At 49.4% G+C, this 23,140-nt stretch overlaps 1 protein-coding gene across 1 annotated transcript in view; it reads left to right on the top strand.

The window, feature by feature from the left end:
• The window catches only part of LOC144143283 (uncharacterized), a 33,408-nt gene extending 19,521 nt beyond the window's left edge, over positions 1–13,887 (top strand). Inside the window, exon 2 of the transcript XR_013317083.1 lies at positions 13,623–13,887. The gene's annotated coding sequence lies outside the window, so the exon portion shown is untranslated. The remainder of the gene's footprint in view (positions 1–13,622) is intronic.
• Positions 13,888–23,140: the final 9,253 nt, after the last annotated feature.

A 23,140-nucleotide genomic window follows, 5' to 3' on the forward strand; every position in this document is an offset into this window, starting at 1 on the left:
GTGCAAGTACCTATTTAACTGGGGTACTCGACAACGTAAGGCTGTGATAACCACCTCTAAGTTGCGTGAAGGGCACCATTCAGGTTTCCATGAGAATTTAAGATGATTAAATTAACTTAATGACAGTAAAACCGATTCTTGCTGTTCTCTGAGTTTCAGCATCCAACGGTACCTAGCTGCTGTTATTAAAGGTGTCGGCTCTACGACGTCTACTACAGGACCAGAAAGTGCTATCCTTGCTAGAGAGTCGGCTGTCTCGTTGAATGTGATCCCCGCATGACCAGGAACCCAAAGAAGGTTAATTTCAGTGAAGTGAGGTGGCAGGAGGGACCGAAACGTCCGCAGAAGAGGAGTGTCTTTAGGGGAAGAAAGGGCTAAGCATACAGAAAAAGAATCAGAAATTATGATTGGAGATGTAATTGATACATCCAGCTTTCGTAGCGCCAGGACAATTGCCAGGAATTCCGCGAAGAATATCGGGATAAAATCTCCCGGCGTCTTCTTCTTCCTCCGTTTCCACTGCTATGAATCGGGGTGACGGCATATACGCCATCTAGCCAACCTTAGTAATTTTTAATTTAGTTAACCCTCAACTCGTACTTCTTTTTAATTATGCATTGCCGCTACCCCTGGCTGGGATGACACTTTATCGACTTCCCTGCTTTTTTTCCACCAATACTCTACCCGCTGCTTAGTAATACCTACTGCTGCCCAGTTAATGCTTCCATCAACTGCGAAGCGCAGTGCCTCAGGAAGTAGGACTTTCCCCCCAATTCTAGCCGGCTGGATTCTTTGGCATTTTATTACTATGTGGTCGATTGTTTCTTTATCCCTGCCACATCCCACACATGTTTCATCCTGGGACGAATATTTGCTCATGCAAGTTCGAGTTCTCAAGCAGCCAGCCCGCGCCTGAAAGAGCAACGCACTTTCTTTATTATTGTCATAAAAGTTATCTTTCCGGATCTCTTGTTTGCTTGCTTTATAGATTCCTAATGATCCCTTCTTTTCCATCCTCTCTCTCGGCGCCGTTGCCAGCGCCGCCGGCGGACGACGTAGGCCGTCTTAAAGCGGGCTTTGCAGGCCTTGTCCGCGGTCAGGTGTTTGCCTCCGCACAGGCCACACTTCGGGACACCTTCGTGGTCTTCGCCGGGGTTGGAGATTCCACACCCTCGACAGGTCTTGTTCGAAGGATCCAGGCACACGTACATTCTGTGGCCCACTCTTCCTCATGCATAGCATACGTCGATTTGTTTTCTGTACAACGTGCACTCCGTGAGCAGGTTGCCGTATCTCACGTAATTGGGTACTTTGTGCTCTTCGAAAGCAATGGCGACCGATCGGGTCTTACCGATTCAGTTTGCCTGTAGGACCGTTGGGTTATGCGTGTGCACAACATTGTCCTGGATCTCGTGGGCCGTATCCTCGAGCGGGGTGCCCCTTATGACGCCCTTCACCGGCTTGTCGCTCTTGTGCGCCAGAAAACGTTCGACGACCAGGTGGCCCGTGTGGTGTGCCGTGCTTGTGGTGAAGGTGACAAGTCCACCGAACACTTGAGGTTGAGCTGTGCAGGTCTCGGACACTTCGACAACATCCGCGAAAATGGTCCACCCCCGACCCTGCAGGAAGCTCTCGGCTTCAGGGCCGCCGACGGAGTGGTGGACTTCCGCGCTGTAGCGCTTGCGGAACGCTGGTGTGCGACGGCAGCCCAGAGCCGTTAGTTGTACATTCCCTGAATTTTCGTTCTGCTATGCTGTTTTTAAATCCAGTCGTATGTGGGGCATACACGTTCCGCTTTGTCAAGTCCCAGTCTAGGCGAACAAGGACCATTTTCTCCATCAACTTCCCCACGCAGCTCAGGAGTGCAATGGGCGGTAAGAATCAATTTCCGTTGGGATTTTGCCGGGTTTGAGTACAGGAACAAGGCGACCGCGCTTCCAGACCGGTTCGAGGCGGCCCGTTTCCCAGCTGTGATTGTATGTGCCGAGAAGGAAGCGCTTAGCTTTGTCTCCAAGGTGCGACAAAGCTGCATAGCTGATGTCCACGGGACCCGGGGCAGAAGCCTTGTTTGCGGAAGACAAGGCAGCAAGTAGTTATACCATAATAAATATTTTTACCACGCGTGAATTTGAAAACACTGAGTGCTAATGAAATCAGAGTCCATCTGAGCCCGAGTAAATTCCTAGCTCGAGAGAGTTGTGAGGCCATTTGAGTTCTGAATTCATTTTGAGTTCTCAGCCCTTTTTGAGTTCTGAGTTCATTTTGAGTTTTGGGTACATTTCGAGTTTTGAGTCCATTTTGAGTTTGAGTACATTTTGAGTTTAAGTACATTTTGTGTTTTGAGCACGTTTTGAGTTTTGAGTCTATTTTGAGTTTGAGTACATTTGGAGTTTTGAGTACATTTTGAGTTTTGAGTCCATTTGGAGTTTGAGTACACCTTGAGTCTGAGTACATTTTGAGTTTTGGGTACATTTTGAGTTTTGAGTCCATTTTGAGTTTGAGTACATGTTGAGTTTTGAGTTCTGAGTACATTTCGAATTTTGAGTACATTTTGAGTTTGAGTACATTTTGAGCTCGGAGTACATTTTGAGTTTTGAGTCCGAGTGAGTTCAGAGTTTTGCGCTCAATGTGAGTTTGAGTTTGAGTGAGCGCAGATGTGCTGCTCAGCTTTGAGTCTGAGTTTGAGTGAGTGGTGATTCGAAAAACCCTGCATTCCAGGAACTTCGAAAATCAAAGGTTCCTTCGTAAAAACATCCCCCTCGCGAGGGGCATGGTCAAATGCAGAGCATTTTGGGGGGGGGGGGCGCACATACCCGATTTTATCTGGTTCGAAAGAAATTGACAGCGAGAGCGAACGCCGAGAACCGCCCCATCACGGCACGACCGCGCCACGACCACGTCACGACTACGTCACGATCACGCCACAACTGTTGTTGCTCCCGCGCCAAACTACGACGCATGCGCGCCCCACCTGTTGCTGAACGCGATCCGAGCACGCAGAGAACACGCGAGGAGCAGCGGAGAGCAGGCGAGGAGGAGTGGGGGAGAGGGCGCACCTGGAACGGCTGTTGCGGACGCCGAGGCACGCCAACGCCGGGTGACATCGTGAGTTAAAGAAATGCTCTGCATTTAAAAGGCTTGTCCATGGCGGTCACATTTGCAGAGGGCAGAAAGACAGATGTCAGGCTGGCAGGTAAGATTGTAGCCGACAAGGCTGTGACCTTGGCGCAGATATCTTCAGCGACATCTAGATCAAGGAGGTTCTGTCGCAAAGCGATAGAGTATAAGGGTGCAGAGCAGTAGACGGTGCCCGTAGGCTACGTACTAAGCTCCAAATCCTCGTGAGAGGTTTTCGCGGGTCTAGTTTTGAGCAGATAGACTGCCATTCCCGCCGAGCCAATTTCTTCATATGTCGCTGTACGTGCCTCTGTGCGCGTCTAGCGGCTTGTATATCTTGGATCTTCACGTTTTGCGAGCACGCCTTTCAGCCCTGCGACGCACCGCGCGGAGCATTTGATACTCCGCATCGTCCACACAGAACTTCGAGGGTAGACAGAAAAACTTTATACAGGAACCTTTCACCCGTGTCATGGCGTCTATTAGGTCGCTGTATGATTCAAAATTCCCATCGAGCTCCTCAATAAGAGCAGAAAAGAGAGACCAGCCCGGGCAACGAGTTTGTCGATTGAATGGCCCTCCACATAGACCACCATACAAGATATATGTAAGCAGGTGATCGCTTCCATGTGACTCGATGTCCACGTGCCTCTGGGCCCTACATGACAGTCCGAGGGAGACCATGGTGACATCGAGTGTGCTCGATACTGCGCCCCGAATTAACGTGGGTTCACCGGTATTAATCACAGTCAAGCCGTTACGGCAAGCCGCATCGAAGAGGCGCCTGCCTCTAGCTGTGGTCTTAATGCTGCCCCAGGAGGGATGGGGCGCGTTAAAATCTCCAGTTAACACGTGCGGTGCCGGTGTCGAGCGCACGATGGGCTGGAGCCGATCCACGTTAAATGCAGCATCAGGTGGAATGTATGCCGCGATAAGGGTAAACTGCTGCGCATAACTTTTAATAGTCGCTGTGACATACTCGTTTGTTTCATCTGGAGGCAAGGTATGCTCCATGTACGTCGATATATGCTTTGTTCATTCTTCGCGGGCTTGTTATTGTTCTATACCAGTGTCTTCTGACGAAAACAATGTTATTTATTGCAGTTTTTATCATTAAATTTGGACACTTTTTACTTGACGCAGCGTGAAAGTGACGCAAATCATGCAGGTTCCCTAATCACAAAATCAATTAAAGGCCGGACATATGATAATTGCCCAAATAAAGACGCTGAAATAAGTCTTCGAACCTCGCAAACGTGAAATTTTATTTATACGTTTACAGAAACATGCCAAAGTGTTTTTATTGCTAACGAAAGAAGCAAACATTGACTTTCAAAATAAAAATCTAAAACTGTACGCATTTTTAAAGATAAAAGCATCATAACACCGCACGTTATTTACAACCGTGTAGGCTTTTTTTGCTAGAGCACTGCACCGCTTTTGCGATGAAATCATTAAAAACACGTCGGTCAACGTCAATAGCACCTCGCGCGTCGGGTACCTCCGGAACTTCGATAGCTATGCTCATCAGCTCGTTCCCATGGTTTGGAAGAAGGCGGCTTCTTTCTGACGACTAAACCCTGTTGGGGGCCGAAAACGAGCGCGCAACAGCGGCTGTTGTGATGGGCAGCAGCAGGAGATGGCAGAAGACGTCTCGCAGGCCGGGGAACATTGCGGCATGGTGCAGGCCGAACGAGCAGAGATGATAAAAAATGCAGTGGACGTCAAATCTTCCGGAAGTCGCCTGAAGATATGTTCCACTCTGTGTCCAAGTTGCTACCAATTTCTTCATTGTATCGCAGACCGATTGCTGGAAGAACTGCTTTCCAGTCTACAATTTGTTTCTTTTGCGACAAGCATGCTTAAAAACACCGCAGCGCTGTAGAGCAGCCTGCAAGTCCTTATCGCAGATTTCGGAGAATCAGTTCCTTGTACTCGGTTAGCTGGAATGTTAAGCTTCTCATCGCGTGTTTGAAAAGAAAATAAGATGCGACAGTCATGTTCTTTCTCATAAACCTAGTTTTGTCGTCCGCACTTTTAGCCACCTCGTTTAACCCTTCTGAAATCGTCTGTGGCTGGCTCAAAAGGCGTTCAGCCTGTCTGTTCTGTCCAGAGGCGTTGTGTTCCCCGGCCTTTTCTTCAAGTTTGGATGCATTTAGTTTCCTGACCAGCTTAATTATGTACGCACCACTAGTTTTTCCGTCAACAAGGAGTCTCCGTTCATTATATGCCTGTTTTCACGTTTTCCACCAATAACCATCTTTCAAATTATCAATGGAAAAACATCAGTTCTGCAGCACTTCTGGCTGCACACACTCTTCGGCTAATTTAATGCCAAATGAAACACCGCAGAAGAAAAAGAAAATTTCTCGGCAACAAAATTCGGTTTTACAAAACAGTCGCAGTGGTCAGACATTTGAAAAATGGTCAGACGTAAAAACTGAATGGCGACCTTTCTCGTTAAAAACCGAATTTCTAAAAAAATAAGTGTTTTTTGTGATAAAATAGAAAATAAAGCCTCCCAGGTGTAGATAGAGAAAAAGGGAACATATGTCGCGGTGGTGAGCATTTTTTTTATTTGCGATAGAATGTCCGTTGGTATAAAAACCAATTTACAGGTAGAGATGGGCACCCGTCTCTAGGAGGAAGGGAAGAAGGGAGCGGTGGTGGGGTCCCCAGAGCCACCGCTGGAGGTCGGGGGGTCTTCCAGGATGGAGGCCTGTGCCTCTCAGGTGTCGCTTTCTGGCTGAGTTTAGTGAAGGACACGCACATACTAGGTGGTCCGCATCAGCTTGTGCGGCAGGAGCATTGGTTAATAGACGTCTATTATTTAACTAGTGGACTAAAAGAGAAACCGTTTGTATAGCTTATGTAGCCTCCCGCCTCCCCTGCACCCCCCCCCCCCCCCCGGTATTGAGACACCCCTCCCCCCAATTCGATTCCTGGGTAGTCCCTGACCGGAGCTTTATTGGCAGTTGCATAAGCAGCAGATGGCAGCAGATGGCAGTGGGTGCGCACACAAAAGACTGGGCTTGTTCCCACAAGGGGACGTAATCTCCCCATTCGTTAATGCTGCCCCAACCCCACCACCAACAAAAAAAATACTGCGGAGTAAAAAAAAAAGCAGCGAGAGAAAAAAGTAAATAAAATAAGGACAGAGATTTCGGTGAATAGAGAAACAAACTGAGGTGGAAAACCATTCATGGGAAACAATAACCCTTTACTTTTTTTGCTTCCTCTCAATCTAGCGACTGCTTCCCATTTTTCGCGGTGCATGCCTAAGCAGGCCCATTTTTCATTTATCATCACTCCTCGTATCCTCCTCCGAAACCCGCACAATCAAACGAGCAAAGACTAGATGGGTATCCGCAATACTGACGCGAGTAGTGTTATGCATAACCTGTACCCGGGGTAAGTTAAGCAACTAGGTTGTGCAACTATAAAAGGAATGTTGCATTCTTGTGTGGCGTTCTCCGCCTTATCGTGCCATTAGTTATGATAAGCTCTTCATCAGTTATCAGTTATGATAAGTTCTTCATCACAAGTGTAAACGACCTAGTTTCGGTTTTTTGGTCACGCTTTATGCCTCGTCCTAATGGGGCGGAAGTAGTATTTCAATTTCGCCGCAAATGCGAACAGCCGCATCGAAAATACATGCCGTTCCTGGTCCGGACCCATGCCCCCACATACATGACGCGCATCACCGCGCGGTATTGGCCGAAAGTGGCACGGCCACTACCTTCCTAGTGCACGTCATGGGTAATCTGCCTCACACCAATATCCACTTATGCCCAGCGGCACATGCCTTTTGGTCGGGACTTAAATTTTGTCATTTGAAAGCGACAACGTTAGGTTCAACCGTGCGAGATATTGTCTTTGGAGAATAACCATATAAGGGCTTACGCATTCTTCAGAAGCTGTCGCTTTGGGTAATATTATCGTCGTGGGATCGTTTGTGTTTTTCAGGCTTTCCGAAATATTGAACTCTAATTCCTCTTCCGTAGAAATTTGTAAGAATCTAAACAAGGATGGCAGATAGTGGTAATATTCGAACGCAAGAAACATACACCCACTATTTTTGAAGCGCCCCCTCAGTGCGACACAATTAACGAGCGACGTCGAAAGGAGTCATAATTCCGCTCCCCCTTGTATGGACCACATGTCACTCTTAAGCCCATACGCTCTTCGGAGACTTTATTTCCAACGTTTCGACCTGATAGGAGTACTGACACGAAATTTTTATGTTACGTTTTTTTCGCTGCTATGCGTGCCTACCAGCCCACTAATCATAGAATGACAGATTAGACGGTCGAGCGCAGCGTAAACATTCATTTACGGCGTCGTTTATTCGTGCCAGTTTCGGTTTCGAGAAAAAAACGCCGAGCGGCCGCCATGACAGCATGTATCACATGGCGTCACCATTCTTGCCGTATCGCTGCCTCTCTGGAAGAGCGCGCGAGCGAGCGGACGCGCGCGCCCATACCGGCCGAGGTCTTCGCCGTCCCCACAGGCCCGGGCAGCATGACGTCAGTCCCAAAACCATGACGTGTACACACGCCCGAGCGGCGCGCGCCAACCACAGCCAGCGCGTCGGCTTTGTCACGGGAGCCCCGACGTCGGCAGTTTGGGGCACGTAGCAGATGATGTCACGTCGGCCCGCTCTGGGCTTTCTCGTGCGGGCGAAGATTAAATGGATTTTAAATATGTTTCGCTGAACGGTTGCTGTTGAAACTTGCTGGAAGATATCTCTTGATAAAAAGGAAGCGTTTTACATAGTTATCTCAGCTTTGAAATTTCGTGTCAGTACTCCTTTAAGCCCAAAAGGGGACCACAATCATCCTTAACAAGACGGATGATAGTGTGGCGCCATTCTCTTCTGTTTTCTTATCTGCCATCCTGTTTTGGGAGCATAGGAATCGGTTATCGCAGGGGACGATTATCACGACGAGGATACGACATCATGTATGTCCCTGCAGACCGTTTGCTTCAATTTCAGTCAGGTAGGCATCACACTGTATGATGAAATTTCTAAATAGAAGTACAGGGGTGGGAGATCTCAGTGGAGTGCCTCAGATGACATTTAAACGGTCAAAATGTACGAACATTGCGGGAGTAATCGGGGATGCCAAAAGCAATCACCCATACCCCCGCAGGGTATTGACTGGTAAGCCACAGCTGTGCTATATTCGCTCGTTTCTATTGTCAAAAAGAAAGAGAGAATAACGCACATATAAAGAAATGAATATAAACTACTTCTTGATACCTCATTTCGTATTGCCTAGTTTCTTTTCCTTTGTCTAAATTGACTTTGAACGCTTCTTGGTCACAATGCATTTCGCACGGTCGCAAGACTTTGCCGCCAGATGGGATCCCTGCCATCTGCTGCGTTGCGCGGGCGCACGCGACGGCACTCCTCGCGCACTTGCACCGCGCGCCGCCGTCGGTTCCACCGCCGGCTGCACTGAACTGGGCGGCCTCGGCCTCCTCGGCTGAAACTGGGGGAAGCAGGGCGGCGGTCCCACCACCATGGCTGGGGCCAAGCGTCCCGCCCGCGCCGCGTCTCGCTCCGCGTCCCGGTCCCGGTCCCGGTCCAGGCGTCGTGCCCGCAAGACCGCAGCTGGGAAGGGCAAGGCTGAGGCCGCCGATAAAGCCCCGGTGAAGAGAGCAAGGCGTGGGGCCACGCCCAAGCGTTCCGCCCGAGCCAAGTCTCGCTCCGGTTCCCGTTCAAGGGCTAGGAGCCATAAGGCCGTCACTCGGAAGGGCGGAGCCCGCGCAACCGCTAAGAGCCCGGGAAAGAAGGCCAGGAGGTCCAGGTCCAAGTCCTCCGGAGGAGCCACCCATGCTGCCACGCGCAAGGGGCGCAAGTCCGCTGGGCGGCGTTCCCGCTCGGCTTCCCGGAAGAGGAGCCGCTCGCGCGTGAAGACCAAGACCGCTAAGAAGACGGCCACCGCGGCTCGGAAAAGGGCCAAGTCCCGGTCTAGGTCGCGCTCCAAAGCGCCTAAGAAGCGAGCGGCAAAGTCCAAGGGTGCCGAAGACAAAGGTGGAACCGGACGGGGAAAAAAGCGCAAGACAGCGGGTAAAAGCCGTTCTCGCGGCAGCTCCAAGAACAAGAAGGCGAAGAAAGCGACTTCGAGGCGACCGAAGAAAAACACTGCCGGCTCCAACGGTGCCGAAAACGCTGCGTCGAAGGCGAAGCCCCGGAAGTCGCGAAAGAAGTCTCCAAGCAAGCAAAGCGTTCAGGCGCCCCCACCTGCCGGCAACGGCAATTAGAAGTCCGGTTCCGACGGGTGCTGGGCCAGTGGGAGGCAACGACTCCACAAAATTTTGAGGTAAGAATAAACTGGTTTGGTCGTACCATAGCGGTGCTCAGCTATACAATAGCACCAATGTTCTTGCGAAATATCATAGAGCAGGAAATGCTAAGCCAACTGCATTTTCCAGTAGATATTGGGTTTCTTCGATTTGGCCTGCACTTTGTGCATGAGTTCAGAATCAGTTCAGCCAGTGCAGCGCAGGCGCCGCCACTGCAGAACCACTCCTGCGCTTTTGTCGTCTGCTTCTGCACCTCCTTATTCCTTGGAAGTGCAGGGAAAGTCGTGAACTCATCCTGCACACTCTGCACAATCGGTAAATCGAAGAGAAAAGTGCAGGCGCCGCAGCGGCACTCGGAAATTGAAGAGGCGAGTGCTGCACTACCTGAATGAGTGCAGCGAGTGCAGCCAAATCGAATACACCTAAAAATGCGTATTACTAAGGGCACCTATTTTATACCTGCGAACTTGGAAGTTTCGCCTTTGTTTCCCGTCCCGTAACATTGATATCGATACCGTGGTAACGTGGTGTGCCTCTCCCTGCATACACGAAAAGCTCCAACCAATCACCACTCACCGTGCGCTAGATCATCTTAATCAGCATAAATTATAACCAGAAATGGGGCTTTCTTTGGATCGTTCGCGTTTAGGGTACGTTACCTCGCTACTTCGTAATTTTCAGGACTTAGGCTATACGCACGTCGTGTAGTTTGCGCGAAATGGTTTAAGACCGACCCTTTATTAAAGTGAAGCTTTGGTGTTCTCACTGATGGCGTCTGTAACGCGAAAACGCCATGCAGGAAAGCCAAATATCTCTGATGATGATGAAGAATGGTCTTGGGTGAAGTGAACGAAAAAAAAACGCTTCAGTGGCCGAAATCGAATCTCAGTCCCTCGCGTTATGAAGCCGGCGTCTATCCGATTGCTCCATTTCCACATGGTAGAAACTTAGTCCGAACACAGATGACAACCAACGAATCTGGTACGAGAAAGCTATGCGTTCAACCACTGTCGTCGTTAGACAGGGGTGTGCATGAGGCAATATTTCCAGACGTCGAAACCAATGCTTGCCTCCATAGTGTCGTGGTAACGTTAGAAGCTCTGTACAGAAGCTCTGGGTTCAAATCCTCGCTAGTTTGAACTTTTATTTTTTTTTACAATGACCAGTCATTTTTACAACAGAAGCTCTGGGTTCGAGTACTATCTAGTTTGAACTTTCGTTTTTTTTTTTTTTAGTGCGAATGCACTTTATAAGCGACCCTGAATTCCGGTGACCGCCGTCCGTCCACATAGCAACAGCTGCGGGTGCGCGCGCTCCTCGTCTTCCTTGGCAACGGGGGGAGATGGGCGCGCGCTGCCTGGCCGCTGACATGGCACATACCCACGTGGGGGATTGGCCAGGAATCTCCTCGTCTTCCTTGGCAACGGGGGGAGATGGGCGCGCGCTGCCTGGCCGCTGACATGGCACATACCCACGTGGGGGATTGGCCAGGAATCGGGCGTGAGAAGGGCTAATGCACCCGCTTAAGGGAGTACTGACACGAAATTTCAAAGCTGAGATCCGCTCTAGCAATCAAGTACAACGACAACACAAATAGGTGTCTGTGAATAAATGCATCTTTCTTTCTTTGTAGTTGTGTGTGTGTGTGTGATCTCTCTTTCGCGAACATTACCGAACCGCGCAAATTCAACTCCTGCATTCGCACTTTCACATTCTTCCCCTCGGGGAAATGCGGGGAATTTTTTGCAATGGCCAGTCGTTTTAGATGCGAGTGCATCTCATTCACTCGCCTTGTCCCTCCCTTGTCCCTCCGTCCACACCCCTCCCCCATTCTCCTCGCCGTGCGAGCTGCGCTCTCCGCCGCTCACCCCCTCTCCTATAGCGAACACTCTCTCGCGAGGGGCATTGGATTGGATTGGATTCGATTGGCTTGGCTTGGCTTGGATTGGATTTGGATTGGATTAAAGTGGATTGTGTTGGATTGTGTTGCGTCATAGCCGCGCCACGTTGCGTCATAGCCGCGGCAGGGGGTTCACGGCACGTTTCACGCGATGGGAGAATCAACCTAACGGAAACAACGGAACCCCCTATGCGTCGCATCTACACAGGGGTTCCCGCGAGGGGAGGTGGGAGTAATTTTTTACAATGTACAGCTTTTCCCGAATAAATTCAATTTGTTGTATTTCCCAGCCTTACTTTTCTTATCTCGAGAGAAATGGTACGTTTTAGGCCGATTTCGGCACTGGACAACTAAAGCACTGCTCAGCACTCTGGGAATTCCGTTTTTCGAGAGTTCGCTCAATTCATTACTCTTGTGTGCCGCATTTCCGAGAGGCAGGGGTGGGGAGGTGCCTTGTAGAACATAACAACGCCTTGAGTATAAGCATATAGGTAGCAATGCACGATGTCGTGCGTATAGCCTCAGCCAATTTTCTCCAGAGTAGTAGTTGTGGTAACCGCCAGTTGGTACGACTATCATTTATACTTCACGCTGTGATTTCACTCTTTTCTCATCGCCGCCAGTATATCTGTGGTTTGTAGGTGTGCACAAAATTCGCGAATGGCCACGCGTGCGTGCAGTACTGCGGTGGGGTTGTCGATTACGAATGCGCTAGACGGGGTTGCAGGATCGAAATTGTAGCGAATATTGGGGACCTAGAAATAAATGAACTACACAAAGTGTAGGGGCAAGTATTTATACTTGAAAGCGCTCTTTCTCTTGTCTGCAAGCAAAGTACTGAGGAATTGAGAACTATGTCAGGAAAATGAACTTTTTAAGTCACCTGTAGATGCGTCGAAACTTGAAGCTGCATAGTGAATCGAAGACACCTGCGAAGACGAATCGAAGACACGTAAAAATGCCCAAACTGCTCGAAGCTTGTTTTGCCTCGTCTCCTGCTGACGCCTCAAAAATTCAAAATAAAGGAAAGCGCTGGAATTCATGAGTAGGTTATTGGCGCACCGCCAACCGAGTAGCGCACGGTAAGCTTTCGAAGGTTGCCGCTAATGGTACGAAACTAAGAGGAAATAACTTGTACACTCCGAAGCCACTTCTGGGCCATGAGGCGTGAGGTGGCGGGCGACAAATGCCTTTGATCACTATGGGATCTCTAACAGGCTACAGAATCCTGGTGTACCACGGTTTGTTTCCAAAAAAAACTACGTCCGTCAAACCTATTTCTTTTATGCTTCGTTTAATGGTGTGCGCCGAAACTCAGCCACACTCTGTATTGGGCTCGTTCAACGCTTGGCTGGCCACAGACAACCTGGGAACAACATAAACAACCTGCGGAACAACGTAGAAAGAAAAAAAAACTTTTCCTTCATAAATATTATTTGCATATTTGCCTCCTTTGAACATTTGCCGCGTTGCCTTCCGTTCCAGTCTGAGGATAGTCGCTCCGTTCACTCATCACGGTGATCTCAACCATGAATGCGGAGGCTACCCGTGGTGGCCATTTAAAGTAACGTGGTCCCCAGGGGGATGCAGGAATAGCATGGTAAAGCCTGGAATATGGTAAAAGTGATTTGAATTTGTGGCTGAAGTCAGCCGTGACTGGCCAACTTCTCCGCATCTTTCTTTTGCGTCTGGCTTTCTTTCAAAGGACGGGTCTTGTACAAAATACTCGGCGAGGAAGCCGCAAGTGTGTTCGCGAAGCCAACGCTTCGTGTCACGAACAAATTTAATCAGGCAGTAAAAAGGGCTCACTTTTCGCGAAGGTAATGCGTGATCCTATGTAATACGCGAGTGTTCATATTGTGCTCCAGTCTACCCATTCACCTCATCTGCAAAACTGTTTCAGTATAGGTAACTGTTTATGTTGCTGCCAGGTACGTGTCTACACAAAACTGAAAGCATGTCCACCTGGTAAAGAAAAAGAAATCGTGCTTTATGTCCTTCAAGAGAGAATAACATTATTTTGGATCCACAAGTCAAAACTCAACGGCATTCACGAGCGTTGTTAGGACTTGCAGGTGTTGCTGAGGCGTAGGCACTTCTCGTGAAATTACGGGCGGAGGGGTTGCCCTTCCAGAACCGGTGCCTTGGGGATGTTGCAAAGGACATACACCTCGCATATCGTATTGCGTTGATGGGGAGGCCTACTTACAAAGCACGTGTGGCTTGATGACTAAGTGTTCTCGGAATGTTTCAAGAAACTGCAGTACCACAAAAGAACTCTTCTCTCCTGCAGCATGAACCGGACTGCGGCCCTGAGTGCGAAGGAGTCTGACTGCTCGAATCTGTACCCGCAGCCCGTCATCCTGATGGCTGGCCGTGCAGTCACAAGGAGGCCTTGACAGTCCGACTGTTCCTTGAACATTGTCTCCAGAAAGCTCTTCCGTTTCCCCTGTCCCAAGATTTGCCTGCTTCGACACGTCCATCACGCCATCCCCCTCCCTCCACCCTCAGCACCCGGTCGATATTTGCTTGATAAGCAAAATTATAATAAATTACATTTGCCCTTGCCATTCCCTTGATGTTTTATTGAACTGAAGCTGTGCGGTAGTGTCTTTGCTTGTAGCTTCAAGTTTTTTTGCACAGTACTGAAGAACTCTGGCTGTAAGGCACATCGCCTGTTGTGAAGCTGTTTTGCAGGGGCCGGGCCGAAAATATTGGTGTTAACCGGTTCTGTACGGTCATGGTCGAAAGATAAGTGTCTCTCTTTTCATGAATTCGGCCTCAAACGTTTCTAGCAGGCCGCTCCATACGTGATAGTCGAGTGAGTGAGTGAAAGGCTTTTATTGTTACTGAAGTACTTTTATTGCTAGCCTGAAAAGCGGCGATGCTTCCTGGGTGTGACTCGCGACGTCTCACAGCCGATCTCGAGCGCCCATGTAAGGCCACTGCAGTGACGGAATGTATTTTTGCAGCTGATTGAATGATCACTACAGTGGATGCACTCAGCCTCATGTACTATTTTAAAGCGAAGGTTTAGTGCTCGCACTGATGGCGAATGTAACACAAAAACGCCTTGCAGAAAAGCCAACTTTCTCTGACGATGATGAATGATCGCGTGGGTGAAATGAAAGAAAAAATTGTGGTTGATTCCTCTGTCATAGGAATCGGTAACCCACGAAAGTGAAATGTGCAGCGAAATCTGCACTTGAGCATGATTTGCGGGTCGGCGGCTGTCTTATGGGTGTGTTTGGCGAGCGACGTCCTGCTGGCGGGTCGCTTCGGCAAAGCTGTACTGGCGTCATTTCCTTGACGGATATGACGCCAGTGAAATCTTGGTGTATCCCGGGATAAAACCCATTCGTGTTAAAATATAAAACCTGAAAACGAACAACCCTAAGTATAACGTACTCTTTGGGTATAAAGGTTGCTTCCCCGCAAAAAGACCCTGTGTGCAGGGGTGCACCCTTTTCAGGCCGTTTGCTTCCTTGTACTGGCGTCACTTCCGTGACGGATATGACGTCACTCAAATGTTTGTGTATCCTGGAATAAAACACTTTCGTATTAAAAAAAACGCTTTCCGTGGACGGAATGATGATGATCGTTAGAGTTTTTTGGCGCAAGGCCAGCTGGGGCAAAGAGCGCCAAACAAAAGTATCTAAAATAAAATATAGGCTACTAAAGCCAAAATAACAATAAAATCAATTAACGGCAATGGTGATGGCTGGTGTATAGGGCCAGATATGATTATGCGTGATAGGAGATGAGGTTTAAAAACTTGACGTTGGACAAATACTCAAACACACGTTTCACGGAAACAATGGCATCATCACCTAGGAAAAACGATGGATGTAGGGGAATATGTTGTCTGTAGAGTTCTCTAAAGTGTTTGTGTCGTGTTGTGTGAAGTGCCTTGCATGTGATTAGTATGTGCACTACGGATAGGGCCTCTCCGCACCTGCCGCACTGGGGTCTAGAAGATCCCGTCAGCAGATACGAGTGCGTCGCATGGGTGTGCCCTATCCGCAGCCTACCCTAGGCGACTTCCGTGTGTCTGTTGTGTGAGTCAGTTGTGTACCGTCCCAAGTGTGGCTTTATTACATGTAGTTTGTTGTCTGTCTGTTCGTCCCAGTGTGTTTGCCATGTTCTGCGCAGGTGTTGTCTTATGTGTGGCTTGAGGTCTGTGTAGGGTACCGTTGTAATGTCCACAGTGTTCCTGAGTGCAGCCGCACCGGCCCTCTCGTCTGCCAACTCGTTCCCAGAGATCCCTGCGTGTCCTGGGACCCAGCAGAGGACCACCTCATGCTTTTGTGCATACACGGACATGATAGTGCAGAATACAAGATTAACTATGTGGTTTCTGGGGGGCTTGTGCGATGACAGTGCGCGAACAACACTCAAAGAATCTGTATATATGATGGAATTGGGAATTTGATTTTCAAGGATGTGTCGTACAATCAGTAAGATTCCATACGCTTCCGCTGAAAAAATTGATGTGTGCACGCTCATGGTTCTGGCTGCATTGAAATTAGGACCATGAGCAGCGCACGACACCATACTGGAGGTTTTAGAAGCGTCACTATAAAATTCTGCACATGTGTATTTAAACTGCAAAGACAGAAAGTGCTGCAGTATTGCAGCTCGTGGTACACGATTTTTGTCAAGTCTCATAAAAGAGAGGTCACACGACACAGGGCGAACTTGCCAAGGCGGTAAACTGTTAGAAAAGGATGACCTGTACACATCTAAAAACGAAGCACTGAGATCCGAGGCTCGCTCTCTCACTCTCAGTGAAAAGGGCAGAGGAACGGATGGGCGATTTGCAAAGAGCAGAGATGTTGATGTATCGTTAAAGACAGGATAAAAAGGGTGATTATTCAGTGATGAAATTTTAAAAGCATATAGCAAGTCCATGTACGTTCGTTGGTTCTCAAGGCTCCACTTATCACACTCGACATACAGACTCTCGACAGGGCTAGTGCGAAAAGCACCCGAGGCGAGACGAAGCCCCAAGTGTAGCACTGGGTCAAGCATTCGCAACGCTGTTTTAGTCGCCGACCCATATACCACACTGCCATAGTCTAAACGAGACCCAACCAAAGCAGTATAGAGCCGTAGTAGGAGTTCTTTGTCGGAACCATAAGATTGATGGGAGAGAACCTTAAGTATATTCATTGTTTTCAGACATTTATGTTTAAGTTCCTTGATGTGTGGAATGAATGTGAGTTTCTGGTCAAACACAACACCTAAGAACTTGTGCTCCTTGTTCACAGGAAGCGACACGCCATTAAGAGTAATGTCTGGGTCAATATGGACCCCGCGCTTCCTGGAGAACACAACGCAGGAGCTTTTTACAGGATTTAATTTAAAACCATTCTTGTCTGCCCAGCCGGCAAGTTTCTTTACACCAAGCTGGACTTGACGTTCGCAGATTGACAGATTGCATGATTTATAGGATATCTGCACGTCATCTACATACATGGAATAAGAGATTGTAGGTGGCAGTGCCTTACCAAGAGAGTTCATTTTTACTATGAAGAGAGTGCAGCTCAACACGCCACCCTGTGGCACGCCATTTTCTTGCACGTAAACGTTTGAGAGTGCACAACCAACTCTTACTCGAAACGTTCTGTCTGACAAGTAACTAACAAGAGTGTTTAACATGTTACCCGATACACCGAATGACTTGAGGTCCCTAAGGATCCCATAACGCCAAGCGGTGTCGTATGCCTTTTCAAGGTCGAAGAAGACAGTTAAACAATACTGCTTATGCGCGAAGGCATCCTTGATGTACGAGTCAAGAGCTACCAGTTGATCGTTCGTCGATCGCCCCACCCTAAAGCCTGCCTGGCAGCTCTCGAGAAGACCGTTGTACTCGAGGAAGTACACGAGCCTGCGATTTACCATCTTCTCGAAGAGCTTGCACAGGCAGCTCGTCAGGGCTATAGGACGGTAGCTTGAGGGGGACGACGGGTCCTTTCCCTCCTTCAGGAAAGCTACAACTATAGCCTCCTTCCAAGAGTTTGGAATGTGCCCCGAAAGCCAGATCTTGTTATAGAGGTGTAAGAGTGTTAGAAGTGTGTCTGCGTGCAGGTGTTGTATCATTGTGTATGTGATGTTGTCTGGGCCTGGAGCTGAGGGTTTACACGTGCTTAGAGCAGCCCTCAGCTCATGTAGTGAAAACAGGGAGTTGTAAGAAGTCTGTGATTTGTTGCTGTCGCGTAGGGACTTCTTTTCACAACAGGCTTTATGTTTCAGGAAAGTGTTTGTGTAGTGTGCTGAACTGGACACGTGTTGGAAGTGTTGTGCGAGTGTGTCAGCCTGGTCTTCGAGTGTGTCCCCTGTAGTGCTGACCAGAGGCAGGCTGTGTGTTTGTTGTCCCTTGAGTTTACGTATTCGTGTCCACACTTTCCTTGTGTCTGTGTAAGAGTTTATTGATGTTATGAATGCACGCCAACTCTCTCGTTTTGCCCCACGGCGCACACGTTTTCCTAACGCCTTGGCCCGTTTGAACAAGAGGAGGTTTCCCGACGTGGGGTACCGACGGAGGATACCCCACGCCTTGTTCTGGGCCTCTCGCGCCCGCCTACAGTCCTCATTCCACCACGGCCTCCGCTGGTTGCGCGGGGCACCAGAGGCGTGGGGAATGGACCTTTCGGCGGCGTCGAGGATGTGCGCCGTGAGGAGTTGTGCGGCTTCATCTACGTGTAGGTGTCCTATGGATGTGTGGTGTAGTTTGGATGTCTCTGTAAATGTATTCCAGTTAGCTCGTGCTTCATTGAACCTATTATGGGAAGATGGACTGCATGGGCCTTTACCTATGTATGTAAGTGAGGTGGGGAAGTGGTCACTACCGTATGGGTCAGTTGCCACACCCCACTCGAGAAGAGGAAAGAGAACTGCGGAGCCAATAGCCAAGTCAAGACATGAGTATGTGTTGTGTCCTATGTTATGATATGTAGGCTGTTTATTGTTGAAAAGGCATGCTCCTGAAGATGTAAGGAATTTCTCTATAAGGCGACCTCGGGCATCCGTGCGAGAAGAGCCCCAAAGAGTGTTGTGAGCATTAAGGTCGCCTGTCAGGATGTATGGTTCGGGCAGCTGGTCAACTAGCGCCTCGAAGTCAGAGCTTAAAAGTGAAACATCAGGAGGAATGTATATGGAGCATACCGTTATCAACCTATTAAATATTATCAAGCGTATTGCTACAGCCTCAAGGATAGTGTTCAGAGTGACAGGGTGGCATGCTAAAGATTTCCGGGCGATTATGGCCACACCCCCAGAAGAGTGTGTGCAGCCATCCCTGTCTTTCCTGTATACCAGGTAACTATTCAAGAAATTTGTGTGTTTAGAATTCAAATGTGTTTCCTGAACACACATTACACTTGGCTGATTGGTATGCAGAATCTCATACACGTCGTCAAGATTATTCATAAGGCCTCTGCAGTTCCATTGAACAATATTTTCTCTTCCCATTATTTAGTGTGAGAGCTACTGGAGTGTGTATGTTTATGTGTCGTCTTTCGGGGCTGTGACTCTTGGATTGGGCTTTTTGGGCGGCCTATCTGTAGGCTTGGACGACGGAGGCCGCTCCTTGCGCTGCGTTGCAGGCAAGAACGGCACGACGTCCATCTCGTCGTCCGATGTCCTGGGTGTGCCCGTCGAACCGGGCCCCCCGGACTTGGCCCCCCTTCGGGGGCCCTTCGTTTGACCCGCCACCGCCGCTGGTGTCGGGGGCACCAGAAGTGGCACGGGCGGTGCGGTGGTGGTGGGAGCCGGTCCGGGGCCCGTGGTGTCCATGGCACCCTCCAACGCACTGGTTGATGGGGAGGCACGGACGGGAGCGGCACCGGTCCCGACGGAAGAGGTTGCCACCACAACCGCTGCTGGCTCAGCGAGCGGCGTGGAGGTGGGCTGGGCTGCCAGAGGCAACCCAGGGGGGGGCGGGGGCGGGACCAAGTCTGACTCGCGGTACTGGGTCCCCGCCGAAACCAGACGCCGCTCCGCCCCCCGGCGAGCTGCGTCGGCATACCTCCCCAGGGGGAAAGAGGCGAACCTCTTTCGCGCCTCTGGGAAGGTAAGATTCTCAGTCACTTTTATCTTGATGATCTCCTTCTCCTGTTTGAATTTCTCACATGTTCTAGAGTAGGCCCCGTGGGGTCCCTTGCAGTTAGCACAGATGAGGGTTTGTGACGGGCAGTTGTCAGATGCGTGATCATGTTGTGCACACTTGGCGCATGTTAGTCGACCACGACAAGCATTAGTGCCATGTCCAAACCGCTGACACTTGTAGCAGCGGCGTGGGTTCGGCACATAGGGTCGGACCGGACATCTCAGGAAACCTGCGCTGACCGATTCGGGAAGTGTTTAGCGGTCAAATGTCAAGATTATGTGTTTAGTAGGTATTATTTGGTCATTTCGGCGTATCGTGATTCGCCGCACAGCTGTTACGCCCTGATCGCTAAGCCCTTCCAGCAGATCTGCTTCAGTCTCATTTATTAGATCTCTATCAGAGATCACGCCCTGGCAGCTATTAAGACTGCGATGGGGCGTGATCTTGATGTCGACATCGACCATGCGCGTTTGCTTCAAGAGGTTACAAGATTGTTGCTTGTTTTGAACTTCAATTAGGACTTCTCCCGTTGTGAGCTTTTTAGCTTTGTACGATTTGCCTACAACGCTTTCAAGGAACTTGGAGATGATAAAGACAGACTGGGAAGTGATGGGGTTTGATTTATCCAGGGATTCCATTACCAGGAAGCGCGAGAAATTATCGGGCTTTGGAATGGAGATCGAAGACAAAGGAGGAAAAGATACTTCGGTGCGGCCCCTTTTCAGGGACCGATCACGTTTGGGGGGGGGGGTTTTGAAAATGCCATACAGTATGTATAGAAGCAGGGGACGGGGGTACTTTCTTCCACAACCTTACCCTGATAGCTGAGGAGGTCCCGGAGCTCCCTGCCTGGTGAACAGACAGGGAGCCCATCCGCCGGAGCTTGACCTGGGCTCCGACGGCCACCGTTCGTGGTTTCTAACCCTCCACCTATAAACACATTGCCACGGTTGGATCCAGCGTATGTTTGGGGGCTCGGGGTCCGCGGTATCGCCAGTACCGTCACCAAGATTGCTCAAGGTGCCCCGTGCGGGGCCGTGGACGGAATCGAACATGGGTCACCGCGTTATGAAGCCGGCGTCTATCCTATTGCTCCATTTCGAGTCGAAGCGAACGACAAGGAGCAGGTAGCGATTCGCGCTGTACCTTGACTCCAAACCCAAACGTTAGGCCTACGGAGTGCACACCCGAGAGTTGCTGTGGGTGATGATGATGATGATGTCCTCAAATATTTTGGAACGTACCCACAAGGGGGGATTGGCCAGGGCTAAACCGGTTAAATACGTGGGGACTTCAAAATACTTATTTCCGGAAAGAGGCTGTAAAAGGAAACCCGAATTACCCATTAATCAGCACCGTTTAGCAACTCAAAAGACCTGAGGCAGAAAGAAAATTTTGAATGCAATTATATATATCCCTTCTTGCAAACCCCAGCTTTGATGCGCCAATAGACAATATAAGTGTTATCGATAAAGTAAACCCCAACCGCTCAATCGGCTCCTTCAAAAACAGTTGTCTAGCTGTTGAGAAACGGCGACAATCGAGAAAAAAATGTTCGATGGTTTCGGGGACCTGGCACCGCACACATAGTTCTGTAGGTGAAAGTTCTGATCTGAACAGATAGAAATTATGCCTTGGAACCCTGCAGCGCAGCTCGGTGAAGGTCACCTCGCATTGCCGAGAGCCACAAACATGAACATTCCACCCGAACTTTAAATGTTGGAACTCTTCAAATGATAAAAGTGAATCGGAACGGGTGGCGTCTAAATGCCAATATCGTCTTAGTCTCGCAGATGCAAATAGAGCCAGATTAGGAATTCCGAATTGAATGGGAGCTGTGACGGCGAGATTAGCTAAATGGTCCGCTTGCTCGTTGCCCCTGATGTCCGTATGGCCAAGGACCCAAGACAAGCGTACCTCCTTCACGTGCCTGAGAACAAAATATAATAGTGTGCGGTACAATGGAGAGTCCGAAGAGGAAGTTAACGCCGATATAACTGCCATCGAATCAGATAATATGATGATTTTTGATACATGCTGCGGTACTTTGCATAGAGCGAGAGCTATTGCTAAAAATTCGGCCATAAAAATTGGTGTGTAATCCGGGATTCGCAGCGAATAACTCCAGTCTAAAGATTGTGAAAAAATACCAATTCCAGCTTTCTCTCCGTTTTGAGATGCATCAGTATAAATCACAGAAGAAGCAGGATACTTGGATAAATATTCATTTAAAATAGCGGCTAATAGCGAGCGTGGTAGAAGTTTTGCAGCGGAAGGGAAGGGGTTTTGAAAGTAAAACTCAGTTTCTCGCTCGATTGTGGATACCGGAATGACCTCATATAACTTAACAGAAATACAATCCAGGCATGATTGAACGAATAGCACTTGGGGGAGATACGTTTAGGCCACGGAGATGTAAAAAATATACTCGGCTCACAAATAAATACAGGCTTGGCAGGCCCAGAGGGGGCTTCGTACATGCGGAGGTAAGTTTGCACCGTCAGCAAAAGAAAACGAACCCTAAGTTCAGGAACGCGTGCCTCTAAGTACAGAACTCGGTTCGAAACGAACCGGGGAAGGCCAAGACAAAATCGAAGAATGCGCCTCTCCAACAGGTATAACGGACGCAGTTTGTAGATAGGACAACTGCAAAACAAGACGCTCCCAAACTCCATGACTGGCCGGACGTAGGCTCGGTACAACAGCAAAAGTGTGTCCCGGCGCATTCCTGCTCGTTTCCCACATAGTCTTTTCATGCGACCAAATGCTCTCTCCGCTTTTAAGTGCGAATGCACTTTATAAGCGACCCTGAATTCCGTCGACCGCCGTCCGTCCGCAGCACAGGTGTTATCGCGCGCCTCCTCGCCCCTAGCAACGGCGCGGAGCGGAGGGGAGCGTGTGCATAGCAACGGCGCGCGCGTGTAGTAACGGAGCGCGCCACGTGATGGCGCGCGCATCGACGGCGCTCCGGCGGTGAGCGCGGGCCGGCGCGCGGCGGCCTCGCGGCGGTGCGCTCCTCCTCTCCCCTCTCTCCTCGCCGTAAACTGCGGGCGCTGCTCTCCTCCTCCTCTCTCCTCGCAGTGACTGCTAGCGTTGGCGCGCCTCGTATACTGTACATACTCTTTCTACTCCTCGACTCTTTAATCCACAAATTAACAACCGTGCATTCGCACTTACACACTCTCCCCCTCGGGGAAGTGCGGGGGAATTTTGTGACCGATGCGTTAATATGTGCCTTCCAATCAAGAGCAGACGTGTATGTAACACCAAGATATTTCAGCGAATCCACCTGCGGAATGACTTGATTTTTGTAAGAGAGAGAAATTGAAATTGTTCCTGCAACCGGGAAGACAAGTAAAGCACTCTTCGACACATTTAACGTTAAATAAATGCTGTCAAGCCGTCTCCAAGACAGATAAATAGGCCTGCAAACGGTCATACAGCGAATGAATGTCGACTGCGGCCGCAAAAAACGCTATATCATCCGCATAAACGTAGGTTGTTACATCTGGGAATATAGGAATGTCACTCATAAGGATGTTAAAAAGTAAAGGCGATAAAACCGATCCTTGAGGCACTCCTCTAGTTTCTGGAAATCTTCTTGAAGATAGCCTTCCGTTTGTACAAAAGAATTCCCGATCAGCCAAAAACTCCCTAATCCAAGCAAAAAAGATATGTGGGCAAGTTTATACGCGCTAGTT

The sequence above is a fragment of the Haemaphysalis longicornis genome, unplaced genomic scaffold, assembly GCF_048455015.1.
Source record: "Haemaphysalis longicornis isolate Haplotype H1 unplaced genomic scaffold, Haemaphysalis longicornis Haplotype H1 scaffold_1, whole genome shotgun sequence".
NCBI classification, from domain to species: Eukaryota; Metazoa; Arthropoda; class Arachnida; order Ixodida; family Ixodidae; genus Haemaphysalis; species Haemaphysalis longicornis.